Genomic DNA, 24,438 nt, shown 5'->3' on the forward strand with positions numbered 1-24,438 from the left:
TTCAAAGTGTAAGTCTATTTAATTTAATTTGATAAATTATGAGCAAATATTGGTATATTGTCATTTGTATTAAATTTATTAGTAGTATCATTTGCATATTATATTTTAAGGTAATGAAATGGAATTTCATTTTTTTCAGTTTTTTCTCTTTACCAAGAATATACTTTCTTTCATTCTAAATTAGTGGGAAATATATTTTGTTTTTTCTCATTTAGTATTTATAGCTTCTGTTTAACCGGTAGACTTTAAAAATCTGTGAAGTAGAAATAGATCTTCAGTGTATCTTCATACACCTATTTATTGTCACTTAACTTTCATGAATCTCAGGGTCTTTATATGTAAAGGGAAGGAGTTGTATTAATTATCCCAGAAGCCCATTCTGATTCTGATTCTATGATTCTAACAGTTCGATTATATTCACTGATTTTGTATCTAAATAAGATAACTGTCTTGTCTGCCTAGAATAACATAAAATTTGACCTGGAAATAATATGAGATCACCTGGGTGTTTTGTAGAAATAATACGGTGAGAGTATCTTCAAAGGCACTAACCAATTGAAAGAAATCCTGCATTCTTGACAATTCACAAACTGACGTAAAGGCAAGACATAGTGGTAAAAGCCTTAAACTCCTATGTATCTGCTGGAAGTCTCACTTGACTAAAAATCTATGGTTTAGATTTTCCTTACTGCTAGTTTTATTTTCTGAAGGGTAAAGGAAGTAAGTAGGGAAAGTGCTACTCTAGCCCTTTAAATAACATGAAAGAATTCGTCATCAGTGTGGTAGTCTGAGAATCCTTGGGAGAAATTGATACTTTAACTCAGAGTTCTTTATAATCAGGAAAGATCAGACTGGCAATACTTAAATATATGCTCTAGACTTTAACAAGAGAAATGTTAAAACTTTTTAAAATGTAAATATGATTCCAAAGAATGAGACTTTGGAAGTAGAGATAACTTCAGAGGATTGAATACCACCAAAAATTCAATTGTGACTTTATAACTTCAAATGACCTTAATTACTTAAAAAACAGGGAGAGGAGCCTTAAAAAAAAACATTGTGGAGCACACAGAAAACTAATAGAGTTCACATTTGTATAACATGTAAAAAAGGTGGAAAACATTTATAGAATAGGGAACAATGCTAAAAGTTTGGTAGAGACTTAGGAGAATAGAAAAGAATAGAGGCCCAAGAATGACTAGGCTTGCAGAAAATGTTGATGATATCAAAATGATAATCACTTAAAAAATACTCCAAATGTGCAGGCAATAACAGAAAAAATAATTGAGCTTCATCAAAATTGAAAACTTTTGTGTATCACAGGACACTATCAAGAAAGTGAACAGACAACTCATGGGATAGGAGAAAATATTTGCAAATGATATATCCGATAAGGGATTAATATTCAAAATATGTATCTCAACAACAAGAAAACAGTCAACCCAATTCAAAAATGGTCAAAGGACTTAGATAAACATTTCTCCAAAGAAGATATACAAATGGCTGATAAGCCTATGAAAATATGCTCACCATCACTAATCATTAGAGAAATGCATATGGAAACCAAAATGAGATACCACTTGACACCCATTAGGAGGGCTGTTATAAAAATATGGAAAAAGCAAGTATTGGCAAGGATATGGAGAAATTGGAACCCTTATACATTGCTGGTGGGAATGTAAAATGGTATAGCTGCTATGGAGAACAATTTGGTGCTTCCTTAAAAAGTTAAACATAAAATTATTACAATATGATCCAGCAGTTCACTTCTAGGTTGTAGTCAAAAGACCTGAAAGCAGGGATTCAAATACTTGTACACCAATGTTTATAGCAGCATTATTTACAATAGCCAGAAGTTGGGAAAAAAACCACATGCTCCCCAACAAATAAATAGATAAACAAAATTTGGTGTGTGTGTATATATATATATATATATATATATATATATATATATAATGGAATATTATTCAACCTTAAAAAGGAATGAAATTCTGACACGTGATACAACATGAATTAACCTTGAAAACATTGTGTTACATGAAATAAGCCACACACAGACAACTGTTGAATTTTCCTATAAGGATTCCATTTATATGAGGTACCTAGAATACTCAAATTCATAGAGATGGACAGTAGAATAGTGGTTACCAGGCGCTGGGGAAAAGGGAAATTAGGAGTTATTATTTAATGGGTACAAGGTTCTATTTGGGATGACAAAAAAGTTCTGGAAATGGATAGTGGTGATGGTTGTGCAACATTGTGAATGTACTTAATGTCACTGAATTGAACACTTAAAATGGTTAAAATGGTAAAATTTTATCTTACATGTATTTTACCACATTTAAAAAAAGGATTAATTCTACAAACCAGTGAAGTTTGACTACGACTTAATATTGATTATTAAAGGAATCTGTTTTTTCTTACCTAGAAGAGGAAGTGGTAAAACTGCACACTGCTACAAGGCTATAAGTCATGTTAGGATGACTTTTTACTTTTTTTATGTAATTACTGGTCATTTGAATTCATCTTAGTGGATATGTAGTACCTATTATGGCAGACCAGTAAACAGGTATATAGTATATTTGAGATGATCTGTCATAAAATGGATTATAGAATAATAAATATTAGATACAGGGCAATTAAATATATTTGCTATTTTACTGAACCGGTCTTAAAAAGTCTGCTGATAAATAAATAGATTTCTAGTGATATGCCCCAGTGTTTACTCTGAGCTTTGCTCAACTAAACTATCAATGATTCAGATAAAGCTGTATTTGCAGAGAATGCAAATAATGCAACACCTTAACAAATACCGAGTAGGTTGAATGTCTAAGTGAGGCTTTTAAAAAATTTTAATAGACTGGAAATATCAGTTGAGTGATGATATTTAATAAGGATAAATAAAAATGATACCATATTTCGTTACAAAAAGCAAGTATGGTATTTGTGAGCTTTATCTTTTTAATCTCATCTCCCAATGTTCTTCTCCTTGAATACACTAATAATAATAAATTATCTTCAGTTCTTCAGGAGAAAGACATTTTATTTCCAAAATGCTACTAAATGTAAAATATATTTATCAGAGAATACATACAGGATTGTTTTATCTGCCCCTACCCCCCCCCAAAAAAAAATCAAATCTCCTGTGCTTAGTATAAATTGTTAAAATGTCAGCGCTTAGCTAAAACCAAACACACTTGGCTCTTCTTGTCTACCTGATGCCACCTTCCCTTTTTCAGAGGGTCATACACTAGAAATACTGCTTTAAATCTTTTCTGATAACCTTAATATTGAAAAAAAACCGTGTCCACCAAGGCTATATCTTCACAGGTAAAGACAGACAATGATCCCTATGAGACAAGCAATAAATCAGGTGAGCCTCATGATTAGCACAGCTTACTGCTTGGAGAGAATTTCCAGGCCACAACACAAAGAGGGGAACCCTCTTGGCAGTCTCTTTTGAACTGAGGAGAAGGAGCTGGAAGTTCAGAGAATCCGACAGCTAGTAGTTTGCAGGTCAGAGTACCAGAGAGGAAAGAGCTACATAGAGAACACAAGAGATTTGCAGAGTCTGACCCAAGTCTTCTGCTGAGTTCTGGTCAGCACATCTTTGTAAGGAAACTTGCAAAGGCTGGGAGAAGAACCACCTGAAAAGATTAAAGGGAATAATCCTTAGAGTACACATAGGGCCTGTAACGATTCTTGTTCCACTAGCCAGAGTCAATAACCTCATAATTCATGGGGCTTCAAACAGAGTACTCAGAACACTAATGGGACAAAATTAGTCTAGAGTAGAAGCTACTGTGGTCCCTTCTAACAATATTATTCCAGTATAAGTGACAACTTTTATGTAATGGACAAGTTCCTTGAAAGATGTTAAGTACCAAAGCACACTCAAGAAGAAAGAGAAATAGGGCTATTTCAGGTTGTTTATTAAAGAAATTGAATTTTTAGTTAAAACCTTCCCACACAGAAAACTCAATGGCCAGAATGCTTCAAGGTTGAATTCTACCATACATTTAAGGAAGAAATAATACCAATTCTGTATAAACTATCCCAGCAAATTGAAGAAGAAGAAACACTACCATAACCAAACAAAGAATTAAAACTATGAACCAGTATTCCTCATAAACATAGATAAAAAAATTCTTAAGATAATTTTAGCAAATCAAACCTAATAATATGTAAAAAGGATAATTCATCATGACCAGGAATGCAGGGTTGGTTTAATATTTTAAAATCAATCAATGGGGGCCGGCCCCATGGTGGAGTGGTTAAGTTCGCGCACTCTGCTTTGACAGCCCAGGGTTTCATCGGTTCAGATCCTGGGTGTGGACATGGCACTGCTCATCAGGCCATGCTGAGGCAGCGTCCCACATGCCACAACTAAAAGGGCCCACAACTAAAAATATGCAACTATGTACTGAGGGGATTTGGGGAGAAAAAGCAGGAAAAAAAGAAAAAACAAGATTGGCAACAGTTGTTAGCTCAGGTGCCAGTCTTTAAAATCAATCAATATAATTCACCTTAGTAAAACTAAAAAGAAAAAAATATCATCTTAATAAACACAAAAAAAAATTTGACAGAATCCAATGTCCATTCCAGATAAAAGCCCTCAGAATACTAGAAATAGAAAGGAACTTCTTCAACCTTATAAAGGTTGAAGAATCCACAAAAAATGTACAGCTAACGTGCTACTTAATGATGAAAGACTGAATACATTCCTCTAGGATCAAGAAAAAGCAAGGATGTTCACTCTCTCCACTTCTATTCAACATTGTACAGTGTTAAGAAGACATGGAAAACATCCAGATTAGAAAGGAAGATGTGAAACTGTCCCTATTGTCAAATACCATGATGGTCTTTGTAGAAAATCCTACGAAATCAATAAAAAGCTATTAGAACTGAAAGTGAGTTTAACAAGGTTGTGGGATCCAAGATAAAAATACAAAAATCAATTATATTTCTATATATTAGCAGCAAACACGCATAAACTGAAATTTTAAAATGCTATTTCTGATACCACAAAAATATATGACATGCTTTGGGATAAATCTGACAAAAGATGTGTAAAACCTGTGTACTGAACACTACAAAGCATTTTGAGAAAAATTAAAGAACTAAATAGATAGCATGTTCATAGATTTTAAAACACTATTGTTAAGTGTCATTTCTCCTCAAATTGGTCCATGGATTCAACATAATCAAAATCTCAGCATGTTTTTTTGGTGGAAGTCAACAAACCTATTCTAAAATTCATATGGAAAAGCACTGGACTAGAATAGCCAAACCAACTTTGGGAAAAAAAATCAGAGAACCTACGCTCCATGGTTTCAATACTTACTATATTGTAACTGCAGTAATCAATACAATGTGGCATTGGCCTAAACATAGACAAATAGATCCAGGGGACAGAAAAGATAGTCCAGAAGTAGACCCACAATTGATTTTTCAACAAAGTTTCAGAGGTCAATCCGTGGAGAGTAGTTTCTTTTTTAACAAATCATGTTGTAGCAATTGAATATCCATATCCAAAAGGCAAACTTCAATTCATACAACACACAACTGCACAGCTATTCGAGTGTCCAAAATTAAATAGTGTGACTATACCAAATACTGACAGGATATGGAGCTACTAGAACTATCATATATGGCTGGTGAGAATGTAAAATGGTATGTCTACTTTGAAAAACAGTTTTCCAGTTTCTTATAAAGTTACATATACACCCACTATATGGCCTAGCTATCCCACTCCTAGGTATTTACCCAAGAGAAATGAAAGCATATGTTCACATAAAGACATACACAAATGCTCTTAGCAGTTTTATTTGTAATACCCAAAGTCTGGAAACAACCCAGATGTCCATCAACTGGGGACTAGATTGAGAAATTGTTATATATCCATACAGTAGAATACTACTCAACTATAAAAGAAGTGAACTATTTATACATGCACCAATATGGATGAATCTCAGAATATTTATGCTGGGTGAAAGATGAGATACTAGAAATAAAATACATTCTCTATGATTCTATTTAAATTAAATTCTAGAAAATTCAACTAATCTATAGTGACAGAAAGCAGATCAATGGTTGCCTGGGGATGAAGCTGTGCTATGAGGCAATGTTCATAAACAGCCATAAGGAAACTTTTGGAAGTAATGGGTGTGTTCCTTGTCTTGATTGTGGTGGTTTCAAGACTTTATACATGTGTCAGAACTTATCTAATTATATACTTTTAACTTGAGCAGATTATTATATGTCAGTTATACCTCATAAAGCTATTTTAAGTGAATACATAGTGTGTGATTTCATTTAGGTAATTTTAAAAACAGGAAAAGTTAATCGAGTCGTTCAAATAAAAAGTTCCAAAGAACCAATGTTAAAATGAAGTGCCAACTTTTTATTTTTTGTTCAACATGTATCAAATTTCATTATTTCCATGAAAGATCCCTTTATATTTCAATGGTAATATCAAGTCAGAGGAGGAGTGCTTTTATCCTGGGCTTTAATCTTGACAGACTACTAAAAATTATCATGCCCTACCATTGAGTAATGCTTTAAAGTTACAAACCATCATTTAACCTACAAAACAATTCTATGGCTGGTTTTCTAATGCTTGTAAAGTTTCAGCCTGACTCATAAAAGTACTCAGTTTTTGTTGGGTGGTGTTGGTAGTGTTATTAGGAGTGTTGATCTTATTCCCCTCTTAATTAAGTTTCACTTAACTAACTTGCTTGGATAACCTGCACTCCCCACTCCCTTCATAAAACATGAGTGGTGCCAAGTGATTGAAAGAAAACTTGTGGCTGTTAGACTGTTCTCTGGTGTACAACATTACTTCTCTTCCTACAAAACTGTTTGTTTACCAAGAGTCAGTTTATTTGTTTCTAAACCTTTTTTATGCAGTTCATCTTCATTATATAATTATTTAATTATTAGATAATCTGATAAAATGTGAGCGCAAATAGAATGAGAATTAGCTTAATGAATTGTTTGGGTACAAAACTCAGTAAAGACAAATTGCTTTAAAAAGTTGTCCTTAGAGGGGCTGGCTCCGTGGCCGAGTGGTTAAGTTCGCGCGCTCCGCTGCAGGCGGCCCAGTGTTTCGTTGGTTCGAATCCTGGGCGCGGACATGGCACTGCTCATCAAACCACGCTGAGGCAGCGTCCCACATGCCACAACTAGAAGAATCCACAACGAAGAATATACAACTATGTACCGGGGGGTGTTGGGGAGAAAAAGGAAATAATAAAATCTTTAAAAAAAAAAAAAAAATTTAAAATAAAAAAAAAAAAAAAAAAAAAGTTGTCCTTAGATTAGATGTGGGCATGAAAAGTATAAAAGATTAAAGGAAGAAGAAAAGCTGTAACTATCTACACTCAGGGATGCTTCATAGACGTCTTCAAGTTTTCACTCTGCTTTAAAGAAACTGAAACAAGAATTCATAAACTATGAATTATGGATCTGGTTCTGTAAGAAAGACTAGAATATTATTCAGCAGACACACACTAAAAGTCCTGACCCTACTTTAAATATTAGTAAATGATGTATCTTTATGTATTAGTAAAATGTTTAGACTTTTTTTCCTTAATCAATTTGCTAATTTATTAGCCAACTACTGTTCCTTCAGTTTCCTCATGTGCAAAGTGAGGGATTTATATAGAAATGCTAGATGATCTTGTAAATTTTTTCTTAAAATGTTTTAAAAAAATCCTGAGGATTCATTTTCTGACACATTCTAATATTCATTAACGCTGACCAATTTTATTATAAATCAGCAAAGTCCTTGTTCTGAAATCTAGAATAATGTGCCTAAAATATTAATTTATATAGTTATTGTCTTTCATTGTTAGTATTACAGGGTCAACTGTAGTGCCTTTCAAGCTAGATTTTTCCCATCTCTCACCCCTCCCACCCGCATTTCTTTTCTGTTCAATTTGCCCAGGGAAAAGGATGTTCTTCTCTAAGGAATATCTGAAAATATTTGGTTGGGCACATCTTGAGACAAAATAGAGATGTCCACATGACTATCATTGCTGCCTTAATGTGATAAAAAACAAAGTATAATTATTAAATGATATAATTTACCTTTTTTCTTTCTCTCATTATGGTAAAAAATACATTAAAAATTTACCATTTTTAAGTGTACAGTTCAGTAGCATTAAGTACACTCACGATGTTGTGCAACCATCACCACTGTCTATTTCTAGAACCTTTTCATCATCCCAAACAGAAGCTCTATACACATTAAACAATAACTCCACACCACCCCCATGTCCCTAATAACTACTGTTCTGTCTGTATCAATTTGCCTATTCTGGATACCTCATATAAGTAGCATCATAACAATAGTTGTGTTTTTGTATCTAGCTTATTTCACTTAATGGTATTTTCAAGGTTCATCCATGTTGTAGCATGTATTAGTTTCACCTTTGTTTATTCACTCATCTGTTGCTGGGCATTTGGTTTGTTTTCACTTTTTGTCTTTTGTGAATAATGCTGCTATGAAGACTGGTGTACAAGTATCTACTTGAGTCCCTGCTTTCAGGACTTTTAGGAATATGCCTAGAAGTGTAATTGTTGGATCATATGATAATAATTCTATGTTTAACTTTTTGAGGAACCGCCAAATTGTTTTCCACAGCAGGTGCACCATTTTACATTTCTACCAGCAATGCACATGGTTTCCAGTTTCTCTGCATCCTTGCTAACACTTGTTATTTTCTCCTTTTTTGTCAATAGCCATACCAATGGATGTGAAGTAGGATGTTAGCGTGATTTTAATTTGTGCAGTTTACTTTTAGCTGAGATTCGGAAATACATAGAGACAAATTTCCATGTTGCCTTAATTAAAAATTCTTGGTATTGTATTACTTTGCATTTTGTACTTTAAACTGCTCATCTGAATTTATTGCTTGTTCTTGTTAAGGTAGTTTTGAAACTAGTATATAAATTCTTTAAATGTTACGTTGTGTTTTTAATTTATTTTTGACATTTTCAAAGTTTAAAACATTTCTCTTCAGTGACAACCATTTGTTAGCTATACTCACATTTAATCAGCTTAATAAAGGACCTTCTACGTGGAGGTAGAAATATCCATTGATGCCTACTAATGCAAGCTGCTTTGTAGTCATTATCTAGCAATACATGACTAAAGAACTTGATTATTATTCTTGTTTTTCATTTTTATTAAATTAGGAATTTTTTTTGAGTAGTGTCATCTTCAAATGGTCCTTAAGAGTAATACCTTTCAAGGCTCCATAATCACTAGATAATTAACCTGCCAGGATTAAGTATACTCAACTTTGCCTCAGGATGCTTAACTCTCAAATAACGTCAGTTATCTCATGATAATAATTGCTTTGTCAAGAGTTACCACTTAATTCCACAGTGAAACACATCACATCACCCATACAGTGCACTGTAAGATAGTTTAAATAATAAAATACAGCTTGAAAATTGGGCAGAGGAATTCAGTTTAATTATTTCATATGGATTAAGAATGATACATTTTGGATAAAACTCCCCCTCATAGAGCTAGTATTTTGAATCTCCCAGATGATTTCTATTTATAAAGATTATATGTTACTCTGTTTCATCAGTCCTCTTGCTGGCAATATTCCCACAGTGTGCATTTACTTGCAGGGAAATCCACTTTAAACCTGTTGACCCTGCAGAGGATACCAGCTAAATTGAAATTCCTGTCTTTCCTGAGTGATGATTTAACTTTTTTTTAATATCTATTTTCTCAGTGGATGAGTTACAAAACAGTGAACAAAGTTCTACACTTGGTTGTTGTGTTTGTTTCTGTTGTTGAGTAGCTCTTCAATTATATTAGGACGATGATGTACACCCAAAAACAGGAGTGCTACTTAATGCATCAGGACATTTTGAAAAAAACGTAAAATTGGTTTTAGGTATTTGAATCCCTGTTTTCTAAACCTGAATAGTGGCTGTATCTGCTTGGAAATAAACCCTAATCATCTTTTTACCAAAGTGGATGGAATAGGTTGGCTTTTTCTTCTTCTTTTATATACTTTGCTGGGGAAAAGAGACTTTACTGATATTATTGTTTACACTGTTAAATCCATTTTAATCTTTCTAATGGCCATTGATTCTTTTTAAAATGACAGTACAAAAATTAATAATTTGAAAACATCAGTAGTGCTTTTAATTGTAAATAACCTTCAGTAAACTCTATCTTATCTAAAGTATTTTGTCAGTTTCTATACATCTGTAAAATGGAAGTCATTTGCTATTTCAATATGAAAATCTCTGTAAATCTTTATGTCTGTCAAATGTGATCAGTGCTATTCATGCATGTATATTCATTCAGATATTCTCTCTTTGGTTAGGAGACTTTCTGTTCTTTGTAAAGGTATTATTTTTAATTTTTTGAAACACTTTCTCAAATCTATGTACATTTTATCCTTAGAGAATTCCTTTTGGAATTTTTATAACTTTTGGTCAAATCTAATTCCTTAAGATACATGATTTCCAAACATTTTAAGAGAGTTAGGCTGTCACCAGGTCCATATTCTGATAGCAGAAGAGATGATCTTTCCTTTCCTCTTGTCAAGGTGTTCCCAACGTGGATGTGGGAAATAGGGCTGTATCTAAAATGATGATTTTACCCTTTTAAGGGTAGAATACAAAAGTGCCTTCTTTCCTCCAAGGAAAGATGGAAGTCGCCTTCCTGAAACTGTTCATACAGATCTTTCCATTCCTCTTTCTTTGACGTAAGTAGAGAGAGGAGCCCACGATATAGACAAAATCTAAGGTTGTTATAAGATCAGGCAAGGAAGGTGGAAAAAGATGTTTTCAGAAAAGATGCATAACCCCTTCAAAAAAAAATTTGTGATGCTCTTATAAAATTCTGACATATTTATATTTTATGCTAAGGATAATGAAATTTCAATTAAGACAGGGCAGGGGCATCATAATATTGCTGCTTAGCTCCTGGGTTTAACTTTCTCCTTAGGGTCTTTCTGATATATTTTACTTGTCTAAATAAAATGAGATTTACTGTAGCACAAGGGAAGCTTCTAATGTCAGTGGCGTATTGTAAAGATGTGCTGTGGGAAGGATTCAGAAAGAGCCAAAGGCTATCTAACTACATGCTTTGCGTCTCTTTTTCTCCCTTCTGCTTAACTCTCTCCTTTCCTCTTTTGTTCTTTCAATCCTCACCAACATACCTTTCCTTTCTTACTGCCTTCATCTCCCTCCCCTTACCAACTCCGTTGCCTTTCTAAAAATGAAAAGTTTTTAAATCATTCCCAAACTATCATCCATTATTGGTAAAAAGCCCTTCAATTTGAAATGGTTTGAAGTGCTATGGAGATAATCATATTTTATGCAGTTATCCCTTTTCATGTGATTCAGTATTTCGATTAATCTTTTTATTTATTTGATTGTTTTGGTTACTGTACCACAAATTTTGTGACTGTTTTAGTATTATTTGTCTAGTATGCAATGATATAAAAGTAATGAGTTAATATTTAAAGTTCTTATTTAATGCATTTTAAAAATTTCTTCTTATTAAAATTATTTAATGAAATTGACTTATTCTTGTAAATAAAAACTATAAATTTATATGACAGTAGAAGGAGCACTGGACTCTATTTAGAAAATCCGGTTTTTGACTCAGCTCAAATTTTTTTCTATGCCTTTCTTCCTTGACATTAGAGGGATAATTGGCAAAATTTAGATAGCTTCTATAGATTAGTTAATAGTATTTTATCAAGAATTTCCCAGCCTTGATAATTCTACAATGATTATGTAAAATGTTCACATTTGGAAAACTCCTAATGTTCTTTTTCTGATCCAGATCCAATCCAGGGTCCTACGTTACCTTTAGTTAACATGTTTCCTTAGTCTCTTTAGTCTGGAACAATTCTTCAGTTTTTCTTTTTCTTTTATGACCAGACACTTTTGAAGAGTACTGGCCAATTATTTTGTAGAATGTGCTTCAAGGTAGGATTGACTGATATTTCCTCATAATTAATGCTTTTTTGGCAAGAATACCTCAGAAATGCTGTTGTGTCTTTTTTCATACATATATCAAGATTTCAACTTGTCTCATTACTGGTGATATTAACTTGGTTAAGGAGATGTTGACCCAGTTTTTACATTCAAAGTTACTATTTTCCCCTTTGTAATTTAATTAATAAGTATCTTGTGGGGAAATGAAAAAGAGTATGTAAGTATTTTGTTCTTTTATTATATTTTCACCCACTACTTTTAGCACCCACTGATGGTTCTTGCCTCCAACAGTTATTGTGGTATTTGCCAAATGCTCATTTTTCTATTTCCATCATTTCTTCTGCATTTATTATTTGGAATTCTATGTAAGGAAGAGCTGCCCCTTTTCTTCCACTTGTTAATTTGTTAACTTACATGTTTATACCAGTATAATTTATGGATATTTATTTTATTCCATGGGTTGCAACCCATTGCAATCATTATTTTGTTTCATGAGTTATCACAGTTTTGGCCATGGGGAGCTCGTTCATGTTGGCTCCTCTGTTCTTTTGGTGTTGCCTGATTAATTTTGAGCACTTCCTTACTTTCTGGCACTTCAAGTTCTAAATTTGTGCTGTATTTTCCCTGTCTCAGCCCTGGAATTCTGCATTTGTCCACAGAGTCCTGGTTCCTTGGAGACTACTTTATTAGACATTGATATTTAGAAACCAAGAGCTGGGAACTTGATGTGCTCAATGCTACCAGATATGTTTACTTCTCGGGCCTCTCAGCAAACAGATCTAAGAAATATATGTGTATATACATACAAACATCTATGTTTATCTATCTTTATATTAAAAACCATGAGGCCATAATGATACCTCAAATTGCAATCTAACACCACAGGGTTAAAGCTAACCTTCCTTCTTTCCTTATTCGTATTTCCTTTCTTTTACAGTAAGAAACCTGACTTTTGTTATTTACAATTTAGTGACTTATTTGCTCAAACCAAAAATACATATAAAGTAGTTTCAGAATTACAAAGCCACCTTTGAAAGGTAAATGTATTTTGCATGTGGAAGGGGCATGAATTGGGGTCTAGAAGATAGACTGTGATAGGTAGCCTATAAAATGTCCCCGGCTGATCTCTTCCTCCTGGTATTCATGATCCTATAGAGTTCCCATCCTTGACTGTGGATCTAATGACTTGTAACAAATAGAACATGACAAAAGTGATATGTCATTGCCAAAATTAGATTACAAAAGTTCCCTAACTTCTTTCTTATTTTGTCTCTCTTTCCCTCTCTCTTGGAGTCCGTTCTGTGGGGAAAGCAAGCTGCCATGTTTTGAGTAGCCTTAATGAGACTCACATGGCAAGGAACTGATGTCCCTAGTCAGTAGCCAGTGACGACCTGAGGGCTACCAACAACCACATAAATGAGCTTGGAAGCAAATGCTCCCTTAATCAAAGATAAGATGACTGCGGTCCTGGCCTACACCTTGGCCACAGCCTTGTGAAAGACTTTGATTAAGAGGCACCCAGCTAAGCCATGTCTGGATTCCTTATCCGTAGAAACTATGAGATAAAGTTTTTGTTGTTTTAAGTCACTAAGTTTTGGAGTGCTGTGAAAATCAATTTACAAATTAGAGTTCAGTAATTGTGTACAGCTCTTTTTGTCTTTAGCTTTAGAATACGTAGTCAAATACTTTTTTTGAAGTTACTTATGTTAGTTCTTTTTTCCCCAATCTCTCAGGGTGGTTATGTTATTTAATTACAGTTAGGCTCATTTGTTACTGTTTGTATTCCATTTTGGATTCCCCAACATTCTGAATTACTTTAATTTTTTTTTTTAATATGTGAAACATTTACATGGTTCTAAACATCAGACCTACACAAAAAAGTTTACTCAGAAGTGTCACTCTCCAGGACCTCATCTCTCATCTACTTCTTTCCTCATTTTCTCATTCTTCCTACTTTGTTTCTTCCCACCTACCCTGTGCCCCATAGGTAATCTTATTAGTTTCTGGCTCACATTCCTGTATTTCTTTTAGCACAAATTAGCAGCAATATGTTTATTTTCTTATATCCACTTCTTTCTTACATGAAATGCAGCATACTGTAGGTTCTCTTTGCACTTAGCTTTGTTTTGTTTTGTTTTTTGCTTAAGTATATCTTGGAAATCATTCCATAGACGCTCATAAACCTCTTCCTCATTTTTTTTTAGCTGCATTGTACCCCACTGTGTGAATGTACCATAGTTTATTCAGTCATTCTTGTGTATGGGCATTTAAGTTGTTTCCAGTATTTTGCAGTTAAAAACGATCTTTCAGTGAATAACCTTGTGCACTCATGTTTTTATGTTAGAGCTATTTCTTCAGGGTAAATTCCTATAAGTAGGATTGTTGGATCAAAGGATAAGTGCATGTATAGTTTTGTTAGATATTGCCAAATTCCTCTTCAAAAGAGTTACACCTGTTTTCATTCCCAGCAGCAGTGCATGTGAATACCTTTTTCTAGTGAGGTTGTTTTCATGTTTGTCATCAACTGTTTATAAGGTATTTCCATCAAACAGAAGTCATTAGAAGGGTAAAATTCTATTCTTATTTCAAAAACCTAGTTGCTGCAAGAATTAAACTGAATTAAGACTGTAGCATGATTCACCTCCTACCAGCCAATTCATTTTAGCACGGTAAAAATAATCCAAGAAATAAAAAGTGATATCTTTAAGGTATAGACTTTAAAGACTCTTTTGTCTTGTTTTGTGCTTGATTGTTTAAAAGTATTAGATCAATGTGAATGAATCCCCATTATATACTCTTTAGTTTCATTTTGTGTCTGTATATGTTTATCTTTATCTCCTATTTCTCTCCCACAAGTACCTCATTCTCCTGCAGTACATAACTATTCATATTTTCCAGAATGCACTTGTTCGTTTTGGCCTTCGTGTCTTTTTATATGCCAATTCTTCTGTCTTTATCCTCACCCCTCTCCACTTCTATCTGGCAAACTTCTTCTTATCCATTAAAACTCAGTTCAAATATTACTTCCCTCACACCTTCTCCCCTTTTTCTCCTTCTCCCTTTATCCCCATTCACTTAGTCATTATTTAAATGTGATTCTGGGGGTCTGCCTGGTGGCATAGCAGTTAAGCTTGTGCACTCTGCTTCAGCGGCCCAGGTTCTGGTTTGGATCCCAGGTGCGGACCTACGCATGGCTTATCCAAGCCATTCTGTGGCAGGCATCCCACATATAAAACAGCAGAAGATGGGCACAGATGTTAGCCCAGGGTCAAGCTTCAGCTAAAAGAGGAGCACTATTAGCACATGTTAGCTCAGGGCTAATCTTCCTCAAAAAAAAAAAAAAAGTGGTTCTGTGATATTTTGTGTGTAATTATAACCCTTAAATTGTTTAGTAATTACTTGTTAATGTGTTTTCTCTTACACTAGATGTTTCCTTCATATCAGACTTTTGTTCTTCATTATAGTCCTCCTGCCTAACAAATAATATGTATTTATTAAACATTTAATCAATGAATGAATGACTTTTTTCCTTTGCTTGGATAATTTGAATCTTTGCAAATTTTAGAGTATAGTTGTCTTTACAAATATGATTGTCTCTACTTAATCACCACTTTTGATCTTAGAAAAATTTAAGATTTTATCTTAAATCTGAATCTGCCAAACTAAACTTTATAACTACTTTAGATTATATTTGGCACATTTAAAATATTTTTAAGCGATAAAATATTAACCCTTATTTGACAGTTTTATGTATGCTGTGTAACATAATAATGCAAAATTGAAATTAACCTGTAGTTAAATAAACGTGAATGTTCTCTTCACTGCTGACTCCTACCTTTCTTTTCCCTTCATATGGTAGCAAGTCGTACATTACATGGGCTGTTGGGTTGACTCTTGAATTTGAATGACAATCCTAAAATTTATAACTTTTGGAACAGCGTGAAGAAATCCTCTGTAGATATGTATGAAGAAAAACTTGAAAAATACTCATCCCTGTTATTTTTGTAGTTTAAAAATACAGACAGCACTTTTCCTGCCCTCTAGGCACTAGCATGCCTAGTTAGGTAATAACGTGCACATTTGTTTGTGTACTTTGCTTTTCCTTGATCATTATTTTTTCCCTTAGTTTGGTTTCCACAGCAACTGGATGGACTATAATTCAATTCTGACAGTAACTGCTGAGAGTTAGCATTGGACTCTACAGGTTTAAGGGCTCAGTTCTCCACAAGACTACCCCTACTTCAGACGCCAGCCAAACTTTGGGGGTCTCCAGGCCACCCACATTTCTGACCAACTTAGCTGCAAGTCCAGAGATTCCCATAACCCTCTCAGGTTTGATAGTTTGCCCAAATGATTCATAAAACACAAGAAAGCACTATACTTATTATTACAGTTTTATTATAAAGGATAGAATTCAAGAAGAAAGGTCTGGAAGGATCCTAGATACAGAGCTTCCATGCCCTCTCCACTTAGAGTCAAGGCATATCACCCTTGTAGCACATCAGTGTGTTTACCCATCAGGAAACTCCACTAAGCCTCAGTGTGCAGAGTTTTTATTACAGTTTCTTTACGTAGATGTGATTGATTGAATCATTGCCTACATGATTAAACTCAATCTCCAGTCCCCCGTCTTTGGAGGTAGGGCTGACCCCAAATTCTAGCCCCAGTCTGAAGCTTTTTAGGGGCCCACAATAAGTCACCTCATTAGCACTAGAAAGATAAGCCTATCACTCAGGAAATTCCAAGGGTGTTTGAAGTTCTTTGCCAGGAACCAGGACAAGAACCAGATATAGACTTTATTATCCCATATTAAGGGTGCATGAATAGATTATTATTTATGCAAAATTTATAATTGGTGTGCAGAATCATGTAATGTAATCAATAAAAATGAGAGAGAGTACAAATACACAAAATTTGAAATGACGGAAGTAATAATGGAAACAAAAATTTGTAAGAAAGTTTATTTCAAGAACACAGTCTGGGTGCAAGGGATGCTCATTGCTACAAGATTGTTTCTTTATTGTTTGTAATCTTCTTCAGTGGACAGAGCTAGGAAATGTGTGTGATATATGCACACACACACACGTAAGTGTATATGTGCATATGTATATACACATATACATTTATACACATATACACTTATACATCTGTATGTATATTTAATTTTTTAACCTAACTAACCCATGAATTTATGCTGTTAGTTCCACTTCAACTTTAGGGCTACAGGGTTTTTACCTAACCTCTGTTATAATATATCTTTTATTCCCTTTCTTTAACACTAAGAATCTTGGTTCTTTAGGACACGGGGTATGATAGAATTGGAAATTCACATACTTGCTCATTTACTTTATGCCATAGGACATTTACAACTGTCTCACAATAATAATCTTAATACTGTCACTATCAATATGATTACTGAAAACAATTTTAACTTTTTTTTTACTTATATCTATATTTCTCTCCCATTTTTACAAGCTATACTACATTTTTAGAGGATGTAGTCATGATATATATTTCTTTCCCTGTTTCCTCTCATTTATTCTTAGTTATATAAGTAACTATATGTTTAATTACTGCCACCAATCCTATGTTAATATTTCTTTGGTTGTTTTGATTTCCTGTAGCTTATAGCTGATTTCCTCAGGAAAGCCTCATGGAAACAATATTCCTTTAGTTCTCACATGTTGTTAACTGTTTGTAGGCATTATACTTGAAGCTTAGTTTTGCTGGATATAAAATCCTTGCCTCATGTTTTCTTTCCTTGTGTGTTTTAAACATTTTGCTATATTTTCTTTGTTGTCAAAGTCTGATAATAATCTCATTTTATTTCCCCCATAAGTCATTTGCTCTTTTTTGCACAAAGATTTTTTTTCTTTAAAGTGATTTTAGTAGAGTTTATCTTGGTGGCATTCATTCTGGGTCAAAATTCTTAGAAACATAATGTGTATGGTTTTCAGTGCATAGTTTTAAGTCTTTTTTCAGGAAAGTTTTCTTAAAATGTAGTTTTTGGTATTTGTTCTATTTTCTTGCTTTGATTTTCTTTTTTCGGGCACTCTTTTTATCCACATGCTGGGTCTTCTTTGCCTGGCTTCAATATTTGTTTCTTTTCCTCAAAAATTTTTGTGTCTGTCTTCATATGTTTTTGTTTTTAGATTTTCTCTCTTCACTTTCTGTTTCTCTTAAGACAGAAATTGTTGCATTTAATTCTGTGTTCCTTCTAGGTTACTATTCATTTTTTTTTTTTTTTAATAATTTTTTTTTTTTTTTAAGATTTTATTTTTTCCTTTTTCTCCCCAAAGCCCCCCGGTACATAGTTGTGTATTCTTCGTTGTGGGTTCTTCTAGTTGTGGTATGTGGGACGCTGCCTCAGCGTGGTCTGATGAGCAGTGCCATGTCCGCGCCCAGGATTCGAACTGACGAAACACTGGGCCGCCTGCAGCGGAGCGCGCGAACTTAACCACTCGGCCACGGGGCCAGCCCCAGGTTACTATTCATTTTTGAAATACGTTTTTTTTTTATTCTAACTCTTTCCTAAGTTCTGTTGCTTTATTTCTGAATTTTTCTCATTCTAACTTGTTCTGTTTCGTGTTTTACGTCATTTTCTTAATGTCTGTTAGCTTGTGTTGAAATGGTAGATTAATTTTTGTCTATTTTGTGAGCAATCTTTCTGGCATGCTTTCATTGTGTACAGCAACTATATTCTAATTTGTGTAGAGATTCTATTGTATTCAGTCATTATGCACCTTCTGTTGTGAACCACCACCTATGTAATTCTTGGGAGGGAAAAAAACCAAACTCGAACCTGAATCTATAAACTCTCTAAATCTACCATGGGAAGTATAAGAGGCAGAGAGAAGCTCATTAAATAATATCACAGAGGTGCATTCAGCAAAATCTAGATTGAGAGACATTCTATAGGACAAATAATTCAATTTTTTAAACCAAAATTTTAAAAGAGAGAATCTATAGATTAAAAGAGACCTAAAACATATGCCATCCAATGACAAAGCATAGACTTTATTTGCATCCCAATCCCAATGGAAAGTCAGTGCTTGAAAAAACAAAATAACTTTCAAGTCAGTGGGGGCATATGAACATGATTGCATTATTAGTTGCTATTAAGGAAATACTGTTAAAATTTTTAGATGGACAGTGGTATTCTGGTTATTTTTAAAAATAATCTATGAGTTTTAGACATTAAAAAATGTGTGTAAAAACATATATATATGATAAAAACATATATGTATGATGATGATCAGAGAACACGTCACTGAAAAAGCAGTGTTTGAGCAGAGATCTGGAGGAGATATATCTGAGGGAAGAGCATTCCAAGCAGATAGACAGTAAGTGAACATCAGCAAGACTTATGTGGCTAGGAAAGGAAAGTAGTAGCAGATAAGGTGAGAGCTGTGTGGGATGCTGGATTATTTAGGGCCTTGGGGACCATTTTAAGGACTTTGGCTTTGGCTTTTTAATTAGATAGGAGAGAATTGGGCGTGGTTTTTGAACAAAGAAGTAAAATGATGTGATTTACCTTTTAAAGGGATTACTCTGGGGGCTGGCCCAGTGATGCAGCAGTTAAGTGCACATGTTCCGCTTCAGAGGCCCAGGGTTCCTCAGTTCAGATCCCGTGTGCAGACATGGCACTGCTTGACAAGCCATGCTGTGGTAGGCATTCCACATATAAAGTAGAGGAAGATGGGCACAGATGTTAGCTCAGGGCTAATCTTCCTTCAAAAAAATTTTTTTTAAAATAAATAAATAAATAAAGGGATTACTCTGGCTGCTGTATTTATTCACTTAACAAATACTTTTTGAGTGACTACTCTGTGCTAGGTACTGTACTAAATTCTGGGAATACAAAAAGCAAAAATACCTGCCTTTGTGAAACTGATGCTTTACTAAGAAAGAATACACTATAAGGGAGCAAAGACATAAGCAAAGAGACTCATTATTAGGTTTTGGCAATAATCTAAGCAAAAGATGATAGTAGTTTAGACCAAGATAGTGGTGGCAGAAGTAGTCCGAACTGTTTGTTTTAATTCTGGATATATTTTGGATATAGAACCAACAGGATTTGCTAACAGATTGAAAGAAAGAGAAGAGTCAAGGATGACTACATCTTCCTGTTAAAATAACACATAATTACTATTTGTGACTAGGATTTTTACATTACTTTCAATTTTCACCTTTTCAGAGTTAGGAGGATATCATGAACTGGAGCATCTGGGGCTTGCTTATCTACGTTGATCCTGATTTCAACTATGGATAATAGATTTTCAAATTTTTGTCATTTCCATTCAGCGTCTTCCTCAAGATTTAATGGTATAGATGCAAATATTAATGCTTTGTCTCTATGCCAGATGTACTTTTCAATATGATATAGTTATTAGAGCACTAGCCTGGGAGTCATGGGACCACTGATCTGTTAGCCAGTTAAGCTGTGTGTCAGTGACAAGTCTGTTTAACTTCTCTAGCCCTTAATTTTCTCATCTGAAAAATGGCAACAAGCCTACTCTGTTTTCATTAGTTTAAGGTACTCTCTTGGAGATTTAATGTCCTTCAATTTGACAACAACTTATTGAGAGCATATTCTGTGTCAGGCACTGTACTCTGTACTGGGTATTCTAAGATCTCTAAGAATGTTTACACTGCTATTATAGTCAGTTACTTATCACGATCTCTTTCCTGTCAACTTTTTTCAAAGTAGGAATCTCAAATATGTTTTCACATGGAGGGTCAGGTCTGGCTTAGGAGTCCCAGCTAACATGAATTTTAGTTCTAAAGGCTTCAATTTTGTGGTACCCTTGTACTAATTTAACAAGCCCAGGAACTCTGGTTTCCACCAAAAGCCTTTTGTCAGCCCTCTTCCTCTCTGATTTCAATCCATGCTGTAGAGATGGAAGTCTAGGGGACTGGGACTTCAGCTCCCTATTGCCAAATATTGCTACCCAAGATCAGAAGACTTAAATCTATGGTCTTTTCTTAATTTCAAGAGTTCGTTGGCTCCTCCTGTTTTTAATTCCTTTTCCTTGGAAGGGTATTCTAATGTGTATTCAGAAATATGACTGCTCATAGGATTTGTGTTAGCTATTTTCAAGGCCAAGTAGATAGGATGTTCCCATTACTGTTGTTTTATTGTTAAACTACTATTCCTTTTGAGCTATACTGAATAATTCTTCTTGTGAGGCAACAAATGTTTTCAGTAATTGACCTGAATAAAACTAAATATTAAACATGGAGACGTCAGTTAGTAGAGTGGATATTTGTACTAATTTATTCAAATTAAAATAAGAATAGATAAACAGAATTCTTTATTACAGCATCAAGCCAACTTGAGTTGATAGTTTGTAGAAAATTAATTTCTTACAATGTGGGGAAACACACATTTTCTTCTCTCAGCATGGTATTAACTCAAAAATGACCTCTTCAGAGGGAAATTCTGGTTAGGAGGTGAATTCAGGTTACTTCTTCATAATCAAACTTCACATTTGTTATCCTGAAATCAGAGTTTATATTTCTTGTTATGTGGAACCCAGAAATACACAAGGAATACTACAAAATAAATTAGCAAAACTTTTGCTTGTTGCTCAGGACAGTTAGATAGCTACAAATGACAAAGATATGCCAAGCAATGTTGTCACAACTGAATGGTACTTAGTACTATTTTTCAAATAATAAATGAAAGAAGTGAAACACTTATGAGACTGGAAGAGTTATGAAGGGCCTTTAAAAAAATGTGATTTTAATGCATTAGTTACTGTGCGGCAAGGGCATGGGAAAAGGTAGGCCTTTTCTGGAAATATTCTCATCTCTATTTCTTTAGTTACTCTCACTTAGATTGATATTAACTGAGCTCTGGATTTTCATTCCTTTTTATTTTATTCCAAGCAATCAGAAAAATAATCCCAAGACGCCACTGACTTAGTTATCAGATTCCCTGTATCTTTGTGTATAATAGGTAACATGAGTATAGGGAATATTTCTAAAAAGTTGCTTATACCTAGATCAATTACAAGTTAGAGCCTTTAGAAATTACCTGTATTATACGACAATAGAATGTCCTAGATAGAAGAGTAGAAGAGTAGAAGTGGAAATAGAAGGGTAGATGAACAAACTGATTTGATGCATACCTTTTGGTACCTCCCATTCTTAGGAAAGTAATTGAGAATGTATTCAATTTGCTAGCTTATCTTATAATGATAAGTTAATAAAATGTTAAAAATAATTTCTTGTCATGGACGTTTATAAGATCCCTATCAATAGGGATATCAAAATAGATAAATTTTTTAAAATTTCCAACAATACTAATAATACATGCTCCCTGTCAAGAATGAAAAATTAAGAAACATACAAAAAATTAAAATCAACATTCATCATATCATCTAGCATTAAAATTAAAAATTTTTCATGTATTTCCTTGCAGGTTTTTTTCCACACATATTTTTAAATGTTTTATTTTGAAACTATTTCCAACTTAGAGAAGAGTTGTAAGAAGAGTACAAATAAGAGTATTCTCTCTCTTTACTTATATATGCCTAATCACAGTACATATTCAAATTTTTCTAGTTCTCCCAAGAATGTCCTTTCTGGCAATTTTGTTTTCCTGCTCCGTGGTCCAGTCCAGGATCATGCATTGCCTTTACTTGCCATATCTCTTTGGTTTCCTTTAATCTGGAACAGTTCCTTGCTTTTTCTCTCTCTTTCATGACATGGGCATTTTTGAAGTGGATAGCCAACTGTTCTATATATGCAGTGTTTAACAAATTGATATTTTCATTATTATAATTTTATATCCCTTTTTCCACTTAATATATTTTCATCGTTTTCCAATGTCATTGTTTTTTCAGGTATCATTTTGGGTGGCTGTATTATATCATGTATTTTCATTAGTTTTGTATTGTTGGACATTTTTACTGTTTCTAATTTTTTCAGTATTCAAATACAGTTGAGGAGAACATCTTTGTAAATAAATCTTCATTGTAATTTTAATTTCTGAATCCATCTATCAAGTATTTGTTAAGTACTAACAACGTGGAGCAACAAAACAAAAATCCTACAGAAGATGATAATTAAATGTTAATCTCTATGATTCTGAATATAATTAGAATGGAACTTTGGAAAAGGGAAAATTACCAGATAATGAAGTTGCCAGATTTAGCAAATAGAGATACAGGATGTCCATTTAAATTTGAATTTTAGATGGGACACACAATATTTGGGACATACTTATACTAAAAAATCAATTTATTTCATATCTGGAATTCAAATTTAACTGGGCATCTTGTCTTTTATTTGGCAACCCTACCAGAGGATTTTGTGTTCAGGAAATCTTCACCGTAGAGGTGAGAGAAGGGAGTAAAGAAGATGTTTTACACAGGAGGAATAGCTTGAGAATGCCACTGAAGCAAGAATGAGTGTAGTTTGAAGTATACCCAATAAGGATAAAGACTTTGTAGCTTATTCTCTGCTGTATCCCCAGCCTCTTAAACAGTGCCTATGCACTGTAGGTACTCAATAAGTATTTTCTCAATATTTCTCAAATAAATACTCAATAAATGAATAAATAAGTTTGCACTGTGAATAAAACCAGGTCTTTTTGGAACGAAAGTTACCTGTTGTAACTAAGTAAAAAAGGATCAAATTTCCATGATCTTGGAAAACCTGGCAGAAGAATTTGGACTTCCTGCCTTCCTTTATTCAGTTATTTCATAATAATTTATTAAGTGTCTACTCTCTGTCAGATGCTGGGGATACTTGGTGAGAAAGAACAGACATGGTCCCTACCCTCATGGATTTTACAGTCTAGTGAGAGAGACAGATGTTATGTATTTAATTAAGGTACTACTCAATTTATAGTTACAAACTGATGTGTATTATGAGGGGCGGGTACTTTGTTCTGAAATCATATAAAATGAGGGTGTATTCTTCAAAATCAGACTAATTGAGGATGAGATTGTGTTGGGTCTTGAGGCATAGATCCCATTTCTTTTATGAAATCTTCATTTATTCACTAATTTTCTCCCTGAGTTTATAGAACACTCTTTGGGCTATCACACTTGGTTCTTATACAGCATTGGTTTTTTATCTTTTGAACAGGCAATTTAGTTTATATAGTAGATTATATATTCTTTGAGAAAGCAGAGATTAGGGAAGGCAAAAAGGTGTTTAGAATTACTTTTATCCTCCGTAGTTTCATGGATATAACAGATGTAAACTATGTATGTCGACTCATTGAAATTATAATGGTACTTTTGATAGCTATAGATAGATATGCTTATACATCTAAGAGACTATTTCTGGATTCTTTGAACGTCCTGAAGAAGTTCATGATGTCTAGTTGTCATTCTTACTTTATAGATCTTGAGTGGCAATTTTAGGTCAGGGATAGATGTCCAGTGATTTATTGTCAGGGAGCTTTGATAACCATTGTCACCTATTAATTTTAATCAA

General features: G+C 33.9%; 1 protein-coding gene across 2 annotated transcripts in view; it reads left to right on the plus strand.

Annotated features, from left to right (window-relative positions):
- Positions 1-24,438, plus strand: part of ADK (adenosine kinase) — a 528,114-nt gene that overhangs the window by 375,489 nt on the left and 128,187 nt on the right. The window lies entirely within an intron of this gene.

The sequence above is a fragment of the Equus asinus genome, chromosome 2 (genome assembly GCF_041296235.1).
Source record: "Equus asinus isolate D_3611 breed Donkey chromosome 2, EquAss-T2T_v2, whole genome shotgun sequence".
NCBI classification, from domain to species: domain Eukaryota; kingdom Metazoa; phylum Chordata; class Mammalia; order Perissodactyla; family Equidae; genus Equus; species Equus asinus.